The 18,579-nt window shown below is 36.5% G+C and overlaps 1 pseudogene; it reads right to left on the reverse strand.

Moving 5' to 3' along the window:
- The window catches only part of LOC129354640 (receptor-type tyrosine-protein phosphatase T-like), a 162,055-nt pseudogene that overhangs the window by 84,122 nt on the left and 59,354 nt on the right, over window positions 1-18,579 (reverse strand).

Here is an 18,579-nt window from a genome sequence, read left to right on the forward strand (position 1 = left end):
TCTGTGTGATATTTTACTAAGTATATAAAATCAGATGGTGTACATCTTCGTTTCAAGATGTGTGAGTTAGGTTGCTCCTATGGGCGAAACTGTGCTCAAGTTTGTATCACAAATTTTCAGTGGCAAAAAAAAAACTTTGTACCACAAATCTTCCTTCAATTTTTGTATTACTTTTCAGCCATTATGCAGGAGACTTGGTGCTCTGCTGTGGATCATTGTCCAGCTTAAGGCAAAGGTCACACACTGATGACGGACGTCGACTGAGTCCAAAAGAGCAGGAACCGAGGATTCATCAACCTGTCCAGGCATCATCTGGCATCATTTTGAAATGCTCTCTTAGTTGCATAGCAGACGGAACGGGACACACCTTCCCTAAAGATCCGCTCTTGTCTCATGAGTCCACAGAAAAATACTTCAGCCGTTGTCCTCATTTTCTAAGATTTGTCTTTGTGTTCTTGATGGTCGAGATTTTAGTCATTAATCTCCCATAAAAGCTGTTTTTTCCAATCCTTTTTGCATTAAAGAATCATATGTGCTGACCTTAAATGAAGCAAGCGAGGGCTCCAGTGTATCTGATGCTAGTCTTGGTTCTTTTGAGAGACAGGTCAAAGAGCCAGAATGTCTCCTTTCTCAAGTTGCCTTGGCTATTTTTTTCCTTTAATGAATCAGATCCTTTTTCTAACGATGCAATTATTCTCTTTAGTGCTCCATCATACACTTTGCACATGAATAAAGTTTTTTTTTCTTACTGCAACTTTAGCATCAATTTGCAGAATAAAGAGAGGTACATAAACTATTGTAGGCCATTGCAGAGAAATAAAGGTAATTATTGCCCAAAAAGTTCAAATATTTTGAGAATAACTTCACACATTTACTATGAAAAAAATTCTGATACTCCCTGTTGTAGAAAAGTCAAATTTCACAATCAAAGGGAATAAATTGTGATATTATAACTCATATTTTCTCTAATATTCCAATGTGTATTTCTAATTTTTTCACTTCAGTCCGAGAAGACTTCCATAATTTTTGTTAAAAATGTCTGATTAATAATTGTTGACGGACTTCTTGTTCTTTTTACAAATTTCTGACTTTATATCATCAGAGAACATTAGGTTTATTAATAAATTAAGAAAAAATTGGGAGAATTTTTTGTGAAATATGTTGAATGTTGAGATCAAAGAATATAAATCTCAAAAATGTATGTCTTCATTGTCAGTTATTTTAATCCTCCTATCTGAAATGGACCCAGTAGTTTGTTGTATCCGTCTGTGCATAAGTACACAAGAAAAATACGATAAAATCAGCCAAACCACATGAATGATCTTAGCAGGGTCATGGTGAGTTTGTCATGTGTCCATTAGGAATGCAGTGGATTCCTCATTAGACTGAGCAGAGCGTGACGGTTTCCTGACGGCCTCCAGGATGAACAAAACCTCCAGAACCTCTGAACCATCTCAGGGCTCCTGGGTGGAACATGAAGGCATCTATAAGCTGCCGTCGTTACAAATGTGAAGCACAGCTGACCATCCCAACCTCATGTCAGGACTGCAATCCAGTACCAGCAGTAGTGTGACCTTTGAACTAATTCCTGCATCCTGGTAGAGTTCAAGCACATCGGGATGTGCTGAGAATCTGGGCTGTGTTGGGATCGTTATGGGATGCAGCACCTTTTGAGATTCGCATAAAATGCCAAGAAAATCTATGTGCATGAATATCAGCATCGTAATTTTCTTCTAATTTAGCTAAATATATCGTAAATATTTACTGTAAGATGGGAAATAATCTGGAGAGATGCAGCAGAACACAGAGGGCCACCATTGTTGCTGTTGCTGAAAACTGGGAAATGTGTGGTTTCCATTTACATGGACGTGATTTACATTGTGTCTAATATCTCTGAAGTCCGTTATTTAACCTTTGCATTTTTGTCCGACCAAAATGCTGTTGCCATGTAAACAAAAAGCCAAAAGGCAACAAAATGTTTATGCTTTCCTGTTCCAGCGTTCTGTGAAGAGGCCCTGAATTATTTTCTTTTCTAACTGCAGTGTCAGGATGTTGGACACAAACTTTCACTAACAGCCATCCATAAATCGGTGGGTCTATTCAAAGCCCACAGACTGAAGCAGAAACAGAAACAGCAGAGCTGTGACAGACATATGGAAATCACTCCATCTACATACAGCATTCTATGTTTTTCTTGCTATGATGATTTCATTTAAACACACTTCGTCCCTCTTGCTGACTCCAGTTCTTTTCTTATATATGGATGACTTCTGTTGCAAACAAATTTCCACACTGATAGGATGGCTGCAGTTTATCATGGGCTTATATGAATACTATATGAATACTATCAGCTGAAAAACATGTAAACACAAACATCATGTGCAGATTGCAGATGTTTCACCTGTTATATTCAGGCTACATGAATATGTCAAGAATGTCTTGGAAAAATATGAAGGAAACTTCAATGACTAAACTGAATGTGAAATATTTTACCTACTAGATAAGAATATGCTTTCAATACAAATAGTTCTGCTCCAATATTGGCAGATTTAACATCACGTTATGTGAAGAGTCAACACTTCCAACGTTGATTCTTCTTCTATTCGATCAGCTTTTTAAGAACTGACCACAGGTTCTCCATCGGGTTCAAATCTGGGGAGATTCCTGATTCCTCCGCTCGTCTGATATATGAGTCAGTTTTGTTATCGCATTAGCCTTGTGACATGGTGCTATATTATGCTGGAAAACCCAAAGATCAGCAAATTGTTCCTGGGTTGTGGGAATGTGTTGGTCTTTTGATCCCATCTGGATTCTAGGCTCTGGTCTTGGATTAAACCCCAATCCTGCTGATAAGAAATAAATCCACACATGGATTATTTGGATGCTTGCTGTTGGCACCAACTGGATCTCATGATATTTCTCACCATTTCTTCACTGGAAAAATTGCTTTCTAGATGTTTCTATAGGGAGCATCAATTTGTAGTATTTCTGTAGATTTCCTAAAATGTATTTTTAGACAGAAAACATTTTTCTGCTGTGTAATGTGATGCCTTCAAACCTTTCTGCTTCCAATATTCGGGAAGTTCTGCAATTCTATATCGTTTCATTCTAATGTTAGATATTTTAGCGCTTGATGGAGACTTCCATGTTCTAAAGGCACATTTACTGCAAATGAATCTGTCCTGAAGTTATGGACAATCCAGAAAAAGTAGGTGATAAAACATTACACCGCAAAGCGTTGATGGAAACACAAGTAACTTCTGCTAACACCAGAAAATAATTTCTCCCAAACGCATCAGATCTCTGTACATTGAAGCTCAAGTTAAATAAGAACATTTTAGGCAAAAACTGGATTTTGTTTGTTACAAAAATAATGTTTGAAGTTATTAAGTTAAGCTTTTTGTCATGAATTGGGAAGGTTGTAAGTTTGGAAAACACAACTAAGACTTTTGACTATGATTTAGTAGCTTCCAACAAGCATTTTTGGATCAGACACCATTTAAATGGCCTAGTTAAAGTAAAGTGTAGTTGTACAAATCAGACAACATTGACAGGCAACCACTACAAACTGAAAACTCAAGACTCAGACCTTTATAAAGGACTGTGCATATTTCAGCTTTAGCGATAACGTAAAACCAAAAGAAAATTGTATTTCTTAAACCAACAGATATTAAAAATTAAATGTTTATAATTTCAAAGAAAATCTCAAAAGGCAACTTAAATTTCATTGCATCACTTTGTTAGCTGAATGACATGTTAAGTAAAATTTGTAATTAATTTTAATGCCAACAATTATGGTTCCTTTTCCAAACATCCAATGATCAAAATGTTTGTCAGTGGAGGAACTTGGGTTCAATGTCCACACACTTCTGGAAATTGAAAAATGGGTAAAAAAAAAAAGGTTCTGGGCGCTCAAAGCATTTTGAATAACTTTGAGAAAAAGTATTTCTTAACTAGAAATAAAAGGACTAAATGAGAAAGGTGTACAAAAATGTGAATATTTGTGGCAAGCCCTCAGCTATTTTAAAAGTGCTTTAAGTGCACGATGAAGCATTTATCTCAGCAAGCTGCAGAGTGCATTATTCAGCCATGTGTCACATCCAGAATGGGGGTCAAGCCCAGCTCAGCAGTGCTAATGTGCCCAATTTATCTAGGAAAAAAAATACAAATTCAGCATAAAATCCCTAAGACTTAAACTAAGACTGAGTATTTTTGTTATCTTAACTCAGAGACCAAATTCATTGAACAGCGAAGTTAGAAAAAAAAGTTTAATGATGTACTTATTGTAGCTGCCACATTGATGATTATTTCAATCTTAAACCTGTCTCTCTGATCTCTTGGGTGAAAGAATCTGGATATGATTGTATTTTTCTTAACGCTAGATGTTGACTTAATTGCTGAGCCACTAAATTTGAATCTAAGCATCATTGAAAAAGATGTTTCTAAAGTTTGGAGCTTCCCATTTGTTCTTCTATTGCTAATAGGAGGCAAACCCTCACTCATGAATAATTAAAGGCCCATGATTACGTATTCTGGTGAAACTATTTCAAAAACTGGACAAGGATCAACATAAGAGACTTTTCAGAATAAAACAACATGCTAAGCTCTTCATTCAGGCTTTAAAAAGCAAAACATCACTGTTACTGCTGCTCTGAAACTTTTTAATGGTGTTTAAGGCCTTGGATTTACAATATTTTTAATTATTCTATTTATTTTTAGAAATACTTCTCAAGATTGGAATCTCTGAACAAGCTGCCTATTGGTTTGCAGATTACATGGCAAGTAAACACAATGTGTGCTGATGAATTGTTCTGTCTTTCTCCAGAATGTGTCCTAAAATGTGTCGTAGCACTCATTTTAGTCACAATTTACATTTCTGATCTGTGTGCACACCTATCAGCTGCTTGAAAAAAATCCTTTAGAAATGTGAACACAGACATTATCATTGGTGCAACATGTTTAGCATTGAGATGCTATTTTGAGCTTCAATAGTTTTGCTGGTAGGCGATAGTGTTTTCCAGTGTCCAATAAAATTGTTTTTGAGGCAAAAACAAACCTAATCTAAACTTAGTCATTAACGGGAATATCATCTCAGGTATTCTAGAAAAGTCTAGTGTTACAATGTGAGCCAGGCCCAGTCAAAGGTCAGACATCAAACTGAAAACCTGAAAATGTTCAACCCTTAATAAACTCACACTAAAGTTGTAAAGGGCAGCAGAATAAAAAATTTTTTCCTACATTTTAGAGAGCAGAACATCTAGATAAAACCAAAACAAGCCGTTCAAGAAGCTTCATTTTTCTCCCATTTTGGACCAACAGCTGTGGAAACAAGTTTTTCTAATGTCTATGTTTCTGTCTGTAATATTTAGAAAGCAAGGCTCAGTATCCAGTAGTGAAGCTGAAGTAAGGAGGTGTATGTAAATTTAAATGTAAAGTAGGATTATATCAGAGGAAGACAAATCCACAGCGGTAAACTGCTTGCTCAGAGTGGATTGTCTCAGAGCCCAGAACAGTGTGGGTGGAGATATTTAAGAAGCATCACTTTCATTTGGAAAGATATTACCACATATCCCCCTGCTTAATCATCCATCTATATCTTATTTGTTAGAGCCAAACACAATTTCTAACCTACAAACTTTCACTAATTATTTAACCTCTTTTTTTCCCCTAATACTGGAGGCGGTTGGCTGGCTTGTGTTTCAGTTCCTACATAATTGTTTACTCTGATCTACAATTCAATTACACCAACCTGCTCCCACAACAGCCTGCACCATGCCGCGCAAAACTTTATCGTTTCTCTCATAAAATTTATGATGGTGGATGACACATGTACAAACATGTTTGTACACGCAGGATGGTGATGTTAGTTTTACAAGACATCAAAGAAAATTACTAAAAAGTATTGCACATGAAATCTGGTGCACAAAAAAACAATATCAGTAGAAATTGACTGTGTAGTAGGACTATCTGTTCACTAAAAGCATTTCATGTTAGTTAGCCTGGATCTCCACTAAATAGTGAAAGCCAAATGTCACATGTAGCCATTTTAAAGCTAAATGTGCAGCTAAAAAGATGCACTTTTTAGCAAGGAAAACAAAGAACATGTGCAGGAGCCTAAATGAGGACTTGGGTAACGGCATGCATTAAAGTTCTCAGAGGAATAGAGAAGCCTGCATTTTAAGCTGCGAAGTGACACAGATATGGCTGTGTAATGGTGCTGAGTGGAGCTTAAACTCCTTGTGGCTTCCCAGCCCTCAAACAGCCAAGAGAAAATTACACACATGTCACTCAGACTAATATATTAGGTGTTTCATGTTTCACACTCTCGTCTGTAAGTGTTGCTTAGGACAGCACATTCTCTGAGTCTTTTCAACAGAATGGGGATTTGTAACCGCAGCAATTAATATTTGAATGTGAACTGTGTCAGCACAACATTAATGCCAAAAGTTGTAGGAGGTAAACAGCAGCTCTGCTGCTCCAAGCTGGAACTGTGAGTCGTGTTTAACAAGGATATCTGTTTCTTCAAATACGTCATCTCTCAATCTGTTAGGAAATTAACTGTTTCTCTGTTTTTTAAAGTTAGTAGGAAGAATCCATGAGCATCTGCACCAAGTGGTAGAAGGAGCAACCTGGATGAAGAATCAGGATTCTCATTGAGGACTCGGGTCAACTGCTACTCAGAGCCATTACAAATAACTTTTCCAGCAGTTAAATCAGTTTAATGAGTCAGTTTGTCTGTATTTATTTTAAGCAGCCAGATTTGTAAATCTTCTTACTGCCTTAAATTAGTTACACTCTACAGTTTATGTCAAATGCCAAACACGGACAAAACCATTTTACTGAGGGATTTGTGCTTTTCTCCAGGGTGGAATGAGAATACACTGAGCCCGAGGCTATGTCTAAACTGTTGATTATTCATTATACACACTATTTGATGGCTAAAAGTGTCATTTTTTTCTCCTCCTTGTAAACCATTGGAAATTAATTCCTTGGTATCATGTGATCTACACGTTGCAGGAAAATTACGATTCATTGATGATTGTTTAGATTGTAGGTTTTTTCAGAATCGTTGAAGCTACTTATATATTTTGATCATAATTATCAACCCACATCTTATCAGATTATAAATGCTATGTGTGGTGTAACTGTTTCAAAACTTCGGTTTCCTGTCAAAGCAATAAACATGTCAAAACTGTTTGTAAGTTACAACTAAAAAGTAATATTTGTCAACTTTATAGCGAAGAATGCCTCCCAACAAGGGTCTTTGGTAGACCATATCAACATTTTCTTGTTGTATATAAATAACTTTGTTACAACCTCGTTATTGGAATGAGATTAATATAGTCAATATATAAAACTCTGAATTTAACAACAATTTTGTATCCATATTTATTAAGGCAGCCAAGAACATTTCATGCGTAGTTATCTATAACAGAAGGAGTGAATGGTGGAAATCAGAGAGTTGATGGTTTCATTCGATGGAAAACTTTTAACCAATTTGAATAATTAATTGAAATTGACTGAACTGATCAAAACCGAGGATCAGTTGGAACATGTGTGACTGGATTAAATGAATTATTTGTAAAAATGCTTTTACATGCATGTTGAGAATTGGCATTATATATAAATAAACTAAACAGCATTTTAAAAATAATCATCAAATTGCTGTAAGTTGTATGTAATGAATGAGAAAACATGTCAAACACAACTTAAGATATTACAGCAGAATGGCAACAAACCTTAAGCAACATGGTGAGTAAATATAAACTTCCAGTAAAGATCTAAATTTTCCGTTTTTAAATTGATCCTGCTTTCATTATACTTGAAATAATTTTTGATTTGCAGGTAAAATACTGACTACTCCTGATTACTTTCTACAACTCTGTTTGGCAAAAACATGTGAGAAAGTAGGAACAACGATACGTTAGGAAAATGAAAAATGTCAGCAAAGCAGCAGTGAGAGTCACAGTGAGCAACGGAGTGGATGTGTTCATGTCTAAAAGTAAAACATACAATACCCCACGCTCAGAGTTCTCCATGTGTGAATCTCTCTATTGGAGCAAGGGCAAGGCAGGTACAGGACGGAACAGGAAGGGTGGAGCCAAAGACAGGAAACAGGAAGATAGAGAGAAACATAAAGGGAGTGAGACTCCAGTCAGAGATGTTGTGAAAAAGACATCTATTTCATCTGCATGTTTTCATTACTTCCATTCCGTCACATTTTTATTCTGTTTCTCTTGACAGTGAGAGAAAAAAAGAAACAAAATCAAAACTTCATTCAGACTCTGACAGAATGTTTTCCACTCTAATTATAATTTCCTGCAGAGCTTCAGCAGGATTTCTGAACACACGATTGTCTTGAGGTTCTGGCAGTGATCTGAATACTGAAAAACCCATTTATTTGACTTCACCTCTTTGGAGAAGTTGCACATAGCATCAAATATAAACATGGCTCAGCACTGAAAACAATAAACTGATTGATATAAAGTATGACAGTGTGGACATTTAATGGATCTTCAGTTATGTGGGACATAAAAATTAGAGGATTCATCTGGGTGGCAAGTTTTAAAGTTGAATTCTTACAGGTTGATATCCCAGAGCTTCATGAACAATTTATAAAATGGGTCAAAATAAAGATAAAAACTCTGCAGCCAGGTAAAACCTCTTCAATCCCTGAGCTGTCGCGTGAAGAGAAAACGTGAACATGAAGCCAGATTGTTCAGGGAGAAATCTCATTCAACACGTTCCGTCAGCTAGTGGAGGTCAAAACTTCTGTCTCAATTTTTAAAATATTCATTGTTAGCAGAACAAACAAATTATTGAACTACTAGAACTAGTTTGAAAAAGCTAAGTTTTATCATTTTAGACGTACTGCAAACAGCCTCCAGGATTGTTCATATTTCACACAATTAACTGAATGGCATAAACCTGTATTATTTAAAACTGCCTCAGTCGGGTATAATGTCAAAATGTGGACAGAAGAGTATTTCTGTTGTGATGGAAAGAGCAAGAAGAGAGGACGATGAATGGAAGCTGGAATGCACAAAACGATGGATGCAACAAAGCAACTAGTATCCATGTAAAAATCTTTATAAATCAGATTTTATTTCATGTTTTGATGTTTGAATTGGTTAAAATGATTAGAGGAATGAAGAGGGAGCAACTAATTACACCCACGGCAATAAAAACGCCAAAACAACACCTTAGCAAAAAAATTGGTTGCAAATATATAGAAATATATAAAATATGTAAATATTGCTCCTGTATCCTCATTTTATTTAGCTTGAAGTTTATATGGTTGTACTTTGTGTGCTGTGAGCACTTAAAAACCAAAGACAAAAATCTTGATTCGTTCACAGTCTGATTCTAATCAGTTGAAACCGAATGTTTTCTGCATCTGTTAGTTTTCGGCATTTCAGGAACATTTAAATACCAAAGTAGTTTTTTTCTTGGTTTTTGTTTTATGTGTTAAAATAAAATGTTGAACATTTAAACTCTTACCTGCTGCAGACATCTCATCAACTTCTCCTAGCATATATTAAATCAATTAAACATTATAAATTTCGGCTTTTGGTTCGTGCCAAACAAACTCTTGATAAAAAAACAGTCAATCCAGCTACTGGGGAAAATAAAATGTATCTGTATTTCTAAATCAAAAACATGGTTTTGTTTCTGACCACTTCTTTTCTGAACACATCATTATTTAAACTAATAATTATCAAAAATGTATTCCAGTCCACACAGTGCAAGTTATTCACGTTGTATGAAACTATATTGCAATAGCAAAGCAGCAGCACTAATTTAAAGCAGTTTGGTCATTAAATGTTGACATAAATTATGCATATTCACTAAAAACTATTCCCTCCACTATCTGAGCATGACACGTCCAACATATGGCTGTCCACCTAAACTAGCATCCAGGAGAAGGAAATAATTAATCAAAGAAGTTGCCAAGAAGCACATGGTAACTCTGGAGGAGCTGCACAGAATCAGAGCTCAGGTGGGAGAATTGTTTGACGGAACAACTATTAATTCCTGGCAAACCAGAGATGTTAACTTAAAGGAAAAGTTGCCAGAAGAAAGGCATTGTTGACAGCAAGTCATAGGAAGTCCTATTTACAAGTTGAACACAAAGAAAATGGCTTTCTGCGCCGTGAGCAATTATTTGTGTCAACATGAAAAACAGTGTGTGCTGTGGAGAACGAGCATCCTGAATACATAACACATTTCTTGATTCGTGCTTTGATAACATTTTCCTATCTCTGATATTTGTGGTCAGAAAATAGAAATAAACTTCTGGGTTTATTGAATATGTGATAATAGATCATTAGTCAGTATTTTACCTGCTATGGAAAACAGATCAAAGTTCAAGTGTTATTAACTCTCTGAATTAAATGATAAATATGCAGGCCACTAAATTCTAATTTACTAAAAGTATTTTCTCTTTCACTTTAATATGATGCACTACGTTGAATTTGTTTGCCATATAAAACCAAAATAAGATAGATGGGACTTTTTGTTATAATACAGCAAAACGTTTGAGGTATAAATACTTTGAAGGTGTTGTACGTGAACATAATTGAGTTTTTCTGAGTTGTGTAAATCTTTTCCAAAGTGTTTATGTACCTCCAGTCAGATTTCTGCAGGAACGTTTGCAGATTTCTGCGGCTGAAGCAGTCGAAGGCACCATTTAGCCAGAGGAAACACTTGTATTGTTTACTTCCTGCTTTGTGTATTTGGCTTCACGTTTTCCTTGAAGTTTATAATTTGGAACAGAAACTTGTGTGTTTATGTTCCAAATCAAATCAAAGTTAATTTTCTTTATAGGGTGATGAAGCATTTCAGGTATGTGGAAACTAGATACAAATACGCATACATAGATAACATTAAAATCCCCAGAAAGATGCAGATTCTCTCATTAATTTGCAGTTCCAGATTTGTCACCTTTCCTCAGTTTCTCAGCTCAGGTCTGCTGTTCAGGCATTGTACACTAAAATCCCCCCTTGTTTAGGGAATAGCAGAAACATTAATTATTCATCAATTCTGCTTTCAACATTTCAATAAAAAGTGTATCTTGTGGTTGTTTGAGTCCTGAGGCTGTAGAAACACCAGATCCCCATTAAGTCTTCAGCTGTGTCCACCGATGTTGAAGTTTACATTAAATTATCAGCAGCATCCCCCTCCAGCTTTGTTCAAATCCCCTCTGAAACACATGTAACAATTTCTGAAAAGAATGATCGGACAATTGGACATGCTCCCTTCCTGAAAAGTTCTGTCGCAGAATAATTTATGGGGAGTAAAAAGTGCGTAAAGCACTTTCCATTAAAAAACAACCTTGTCTATCCCACAGGGACAACTGGCTGAAGCGTACAGGTTTAAAATATAAATGACCAGAGAAAATGGTCTCCGACATTGTAAATGTTCTTTTGTCAGAATGCATTTCCATCTTCATTTATCTCTTCTTCTTAAATATTCTCACAAACTCGTTGTCTTATCTCTTTTTAAACCTACATAAAGTTGGAGCTTTACTTTCATGCTTCCTGTTTGCAACTTTCTTTAAAGTTTTTTTATTACCTCTGTTCCCTCCACCACTCCTGTGTTTATTCAACCAGAGTCTGACTCTAATCCCACCTCGGAGTACGGATTAATTTAAATCAGATCACCTGGACAACTTGTCAGCTGCATCCTTTTGAGTACAGCTGTGTTGGCCTTCTAATTGGCTTTTTAATGCACACCAGGCCCTGTTATCCCGGTTAGCAATTACTAGCATGTCTACTTGAACCTAGAGTCGAGAAGAGCAGATTTGCTATCAATTTTTATATTTTTTGATCTCCCTTCTCTGAAGTCACAACATATATTCATCTCTGTGCATCCTCTTCTCTCTGACTCCGAGTGTTTGAGATGTTCTCCGATCAGCCAGAGTTTGACTCTGATGAGGTTTTCTACTGACCCCATGTCAAGACTTCTGCTTTTCTTCCATTTGTCCTGTCACTTTATCTGAAAGTCTGGCATATAAAATGCACATTTGTTTCACCTTTACACACTGTTTTGACTAAAAGGTTAACTTCGGGCTGTTAATCGATTAATAAAATAACCTAATTAATAGCAAATCTGTTCAAATTAATCACACTTAATTAGTATTGATCACTTTTCAAGGAAACGTGATAAAGATAGATTGAGTCAATTACGTCGCAAATATAACAATATTGACAATAAAAGTCAAGGTTGTTGACTTTTATTGCTTATTTTGTTTTTTAGTCTAATGCTATTTAAAAGTGGTGAAATTGATTTGCATGTAAAAAATGCACAATATAACTTTATTAAAACCATGACAAAACCATGACTTAAAAAAAACGCAGCAATTGTTATAAACTGCAACGTTTTTGCTTTGTTTTGAAAGCAGATCTAATCTCCTCCTGAATCACATCCCTCCGGCTTCAACAATATTTACAGGTCGGCATTTTTTAGCTACCGTCTCTGTATTTGCGGTGAGTTTCCCTCGGCAGTGGCCCGCCTCTCGCTCCAAACAGCTGGAACAGTCGCAGACCCTCCTCCCTCCCTGCCACACCAGGTTGTTTCGCCTTCAGCTGATATGTAAATGACAAACTGCTTCAGCGGTAATTAAATTCACCTTTGCTAAGAACTCAAATTACTTTGGTTTTATCCAAAATACCATCTGGTCAAAGCTTAAAGCAAAATGGATCATTTAATAGCGTGTCTTTCTTTTTATCCATTGCTAGATTTACTGAGCAAACAGAAGAGACGTATGGCAACAATGAGGCAACACTTGCTAACACTTACTGCTAATTGTGCTAATGGGGGAGAAGCAACGTACTGTTTATCCGCCATCATGAGTGGCTATGCTAACTAGCCTGAGCATTTGTGACAGGCTGTGCTAGCTGCAGCGTAGCAGAGAGAAGGAGAGAGGGGCGAGCAGCGCCACACAGAGGGGTGACTGACAGCGCTGAGACCCTCCTCCAGGCTCTGATTGTTTCTAGTTAGCACTTGGAGAAAGAAGAGGAGCTTAATTTTTTCAAAGACTATTTGTCTCATACCACACTGTCACAACTTAGTGACAGTTTCAACAAAAAAAAAAAAAAATTCCCTTCCCACCCACTGCGGGTGGTTCTTATCCTCTGAGCTCGGGTCCTGGCCTGGAAGCTTGAGGGTCCTGCAGTATCTTGGCTGTGCCAAGGACTGCACATTTCTGGACTGAGATGTCTGATGTTGTTCCTGGGATCTGTTGTAGCCACTGCCCCAGTTTGGGGGTTACTGCCCCGAGGGCCCCGATGACCACAGGCACCACTGTGGTCTTCACCTTCCAGGCCCTCTCCAGTTCCTCCCTGAGGCCCTGGTATTTCTCCAGTTTCTCCTTTTTCCTGATGTTGCAGTCGCTTGGTATTGCTACATCTACCACAACGGCTTTCCTCTGATGTTTATCCACTACGACAATGTCTGGTTGGTTCACCATTACCATTTATATCTATATATATATATAGATATATATATATATATATATATATAGATATAGATATATATATATAGATATAGATATATATTTAAATAACAGCTACATACTGCAGCTTAACTCATCCCACAATGTTCAAAAAACAGAAATGCCAGAAAAAAAAAAAAAAAAAGAATAGACAACCTTCTTTCCTAGACTCTGAAAATGGTTTGTCGCCTTGTTTGTCAAAGTCGGGGTTAAGATGAACATCAGGTTTATAGAGCAAACTAGCAACTGTTGAAACCCCAATCCTTTTTTTAAAAATTTGTGAAAAACATTGAGTGTCCAAGAGGGAGCAAAAAAAGGATTTACAATTTCTGTACAGACAAGTTGGTTGAAATTCCTGCTGAGACGTGTGCAAACCTCAAGACCAGACAAGAAGCATCACAACATTGTCTTCGATAATAAGGATTCTCCCACCCAATGAACTTTTTACTTATTTGCTGACAAATATCTGAAAATTTGTCGGTTAGTCTGTACATTCATACCAAGGCCATTACAAATGCTATGCCCAGTGAAGACCAATATGAAGAAAGAGACACATTTGCACCAACTTAACAATAAAATCTTACACATCAGTTAATCTCTTCATCTGTCTGTATTCATGTCTTTGGGTTCACCCAAAGTTCTGCTTGGACCCGGAATGTCTTATCGTGTGGTTTGAGACATTTGTTGAGCAAAAAAATGTAAATAAACCAGATTAAACAGAATTTAAATTCCATTTATTCTAGAAAAAAAATAGAAGATTTTGCCAATATATTGTTGAAAATGTTACATTTAACATTTGATTTGCATTTCTGTGCTGATTTTGCACCGATTTAGTTGGACATTTAAAACTATGTTCCAAGTAGTTTTAAATGTGCAGTAGTTGGCGAGTTGTGAAATGTTTAGTGTGATATCGTTCCGTCAAGTGAGAAAATCTCCAGAAACCACGACAATAATGTTAAACATCGAACAGAAATGGGTCCAAGTAAAACAAACTGCATAAACAGAATGAGGAAAAGGGGATGAAGGGATGCAGAAAAGAGAAAGAGAGAATGTAAAGGGCAGGAAGAAGGTGATGGAGATCAGCCAGTGTGCATGTTCACCAAGACTCAGCTCCGTATTTTAATCCTGTAGCAAATTGTTGAAAATTGCATCATATTGGTTTCATATAAATTTACCACTTTTATATTTATTTTTTATTTGATATTTTCATCAGAAAAGTGACTACATTTATATTTTTGCTCTGCCTGACAAGAAAACAGTTTTTAAGCTTTTAAAGTTTCAATAATCCCTTTTCATAAAAATGTATCCACAATTTTTTTTATTTTTATTTTTATTTTTAAGAATAAGCACATTTACTTTTCAACATTGATAACGCTTCAATTAATAACTGGTAGTAATGAGGACACTTTCAGATTTATAATGTCTCTCCCTAACTGAACTGTAATCAACATGATTTAATCAACATGATTTAATCAATATTATTTAACGGCATCGAGATTGTTGGTAGACTCTGATGTCCAACAGATGTCCAAATGTTCAGTTGAAAGGTCCGGTCAAACAGTCTAAAGAAATTTACTTTTTTTACTTTTTTGTCTTGACTTCTGTAAAAAAGAAGAAATAAAAATGGAAACCTTGCATTGTTTCATCTTTCATACATACTGAGCCAATCTTACATTTTTAAGAAAGTTTCTCCAGAAAGACAATTTGACAGGACCTTTAAATCTTGCTTACTCCCAAAATGATGCATCATGATCACAAAGTGGCCCAGAGAGGCTACCAACCATCTTGTTAATTGAGAACAAAGCTAAAGAGCTTTCAAAATCTTACACAAGCAGCTTTAGGTCTCTTGCACATAGGAAGCTATGGCTACAACTGTTTCAAACATGTTTCTTATGTAAGGCCCCGTCCACTTGAAGATTATTTTAGTTGTTATCCATAAATATTTTTTGTGGTTTAGGCAGTACATCCACGCAGATTCTGCATCTTTTACACCAGAAAGTCATTTTTGACACCAGGTTCCATAGTGGATGAATTTCTGAACGTGGGTTTCGTGACACTTGATTGACCAAGTCCTACAAATTAATGACATTTAAAAATAAAGAAATAAATTGTGCCAAGGAAACCCGTCTAATCTGGCAACACTGCACTGAATTCTTAATGTGCCTGGAAAGACCTTAAATCCAACCTGGATTATTCAAGCTGTGGTCTCCTTAAAAGCAGCACTGGGTTTGGTGAGGTTATTTATCTCTTTTTATTTTTGTCTTTTACAGACAGACTCCTCCTTTCCTGAAAACCAACCACTTCCTGTGTGCACGGGCCCTGCAGCTGCTGCCTGGCGCTGTTTGGTTCAGTGCATACCTGCGCTTGAAGGTCAGGATGACCCCGAGGAGGATGATGATGATCATAAGACTCCCTGCGATCATGCCAGCCATTTTCACCGTGCTGTCCACCTGCTTCTCCGGCTCCATGGCGTCCGAATCCTGGGTGGATGCACCTGAGCATCCACACACACACACGCAAACACACACACAGAACGTCATATCGATAGGCAGAATCCCACAAATACAGTCTCAAAGAAACAAACTTACTTTTTACGTACAAAAACAACAGACACAGTCCATGCTGCATTAATTTACACAAAGGATCAAGTTCATGCACAAACATACAGCATACATTAGTCAGCTACAAGGGAAGGCAACATGATTAGTCCCAATGTGAGGAGATGACTAAACATTCCTTCAAAAAAAGAGTTAAATAAGAGCAATAAAAGTTATGCAGCAGGATAAAATATGAAAGAGAGACAATATAGAGTGGAACCCCTCCTAATTCAGCAAAAGCTTCCCTGTTTTCAGATTATTGTTTTATGTATTTATTTTTGTGGAGGATTTCTAAAATGTGCAGCGTGGGAAACTGAAACACGCAGGTGTTGTGCTGCTTGACATGGTATTGGCAACCAATCCATTTTCCTCTGCTTAGCTGTACATAAGGAAGACTGTAGACGTAAGCTACAACAGAGCAGCCAAGATGGTTTCTACAACGTGAATTAAGATTAATCTATCAAAATAAACAGTTGTGACCATTTTCAGATGGGAGTCAGAACTTGCAGACAGTTGTTCTTTCTAACCCTTTTATTTAAACAAGATAACTAAATAAGGTCCACTTTGTTAGTGTTGAAGTAGCAAAACAATATTCAGAATGTTATAATCAGCCGAGGCAACACAATGAACCAAGAATTTACTAAATTAAATAAAATATTTCAGAATGCAAAAAAAAAAAAAATTCCAAAGACAGAAAGAAAACTGTAAATGCAAAACACAAGTTGGATGATCAAACAGCCCTAAATATCAATGCAGATCATTCTGGCCTCAGAAAATAGATTTTCCTGGATGGATCTACACCAATATGTATTTACAGAGATGCGCCTGAACTGAAATATGAACAGAACATCTGACAGGATTAAATGCTCTGAAAAACAACATCTAACTCAGAAAGGTCTTCCTCTGTTGGACATTTTAGGATTGTATTTTACAAAGATTTTACTGGCAGGCCAGCAAGAGACAAGGAGAAAAAAAGTTGAGAGCAACAAAGTTGAACGACTATAAATCAAGATTTTATAGGCCTCTTATTTAAAAGCCTGTGATTGTGCACATGAATGCTCCCGTTCACACTGAGCAGACTCTTGTTATAACCTTGATAGACAAAGACAGGCGATTAATAGAGTAATGCTGGTGTGTTGGAGTTCAGTTAATCTCTTGTCTCTCTCTTTTTCACCCACTCTGCAATAACAACACAAGGTTGGCAGCAGTTACACCGAACTCGCAGCTTAAGCACCTAACCTTGGCACACTTGGTAATAGCTGCCGCAGTCCTCAATGGCTGATGAGATGTTCTTATGAAATCCCTGAACGCCCTCAATGACAGACCATTCACGCACGGCCTCTCCATCCTTACACGTGTTTGAAAAAAAATACGTATATAAGACAAATTCTTCTGTCACTCTCAATCCCACGCTTCAACGCTGAAAAAGAAATGTCACTTTACTCTGAATGTTTTTTAAAAGGGATCACAGAGACATTTCAATCGCGGGTTTGATGTATTTCTCTGAAAGCGCAAATAGTGTTTAGTGCTAATTAGAACAAACAATGATTCTGCTAATTATCAGCAGGCTTGAAGAAACTGGGGAAATGTGTCTATTAACTTTAATATAGTTCAGATCTGAAGTATAAATACACCGAAATGTCAGAGATACTCGATTTCAGACTGAAATTTCAAGGTTTCAAGGTTGAACCTAAAATGTACAATGACCATTAAGGTGAACTTAATGTGATGTTCAATACATTTACTGCACAAAATCATTCTTGGATGATAAGATTTTAGTCTGCTACGTTTTGCCTGCTCCCTTCAGAATGAGCAGTTTTAAGGCGCTGTCGCTTTAAATCAAATAAGCTGTTGCTGGCCACACCAGATGTGCAATTATATAACTGTACATTTTTGAAAAGCACAAGTGGCGCCTCCTGCACAACCAACAAGAATAAAGCAAATAGTTGGATAATAAATTGACAACAAAACACCTGGTTTTTCCAGGGTCACCAACTTATTTACATGTGATTTTAGTTGCGTTTCTTAAACGATGAAAAAAACCACAATTCCCAAATTGTGTTTTTTCGACATTGGTGGAATATTGATAAAGCACATTTGCAATGTAAATGTAGCGACTGTTACCAGATAAATGCACATTAAGATATTCTCAATATGCATTTTGAATCCCATGTCTATGTTCAACGCTAAATATGTTTTAGATTATGGTGGGTCATAATAAAGCAACAATTAATTCTCAGATGCTCTATAAACTGCAGTTCTCTGCATTTTTGCTCTTGTACCTTCTTTAAATCCCTTCATAATTGAATAACCTGATTTGTTGCTTTGCAATTTAAATGAGTCCTAAATAAGAACATTCCACTGATTTGGCATATAAAGACAGTCAATATTACAATTCAGAACAAATCTGCTTCATTACATGTGTTGCAAAAGTACATGCCTTACATTTATCTTAGCCTCCAAAAGCAAACAACGTGGAAATCTCAA

The sequence above is a fragment of the Poeciliopsis prolifica genome, unplaced genomic scaffold, assembly GCF_027474105.1.
Source record: "Poeciliopsis prolifica strain line A6 unplaced genomic scaffold, Auburn_PproV2 SCAFFOLD114, whole genome shotgun sequence".
In the NCBI taxonomy this organism is placed as follows: Eukaryota; Metazoa; Chordata; class Actinopteri; order Cyprinodontiformes; family Poeciliidae; genus Poeciliopsis; species Poeciliopsis prolifica.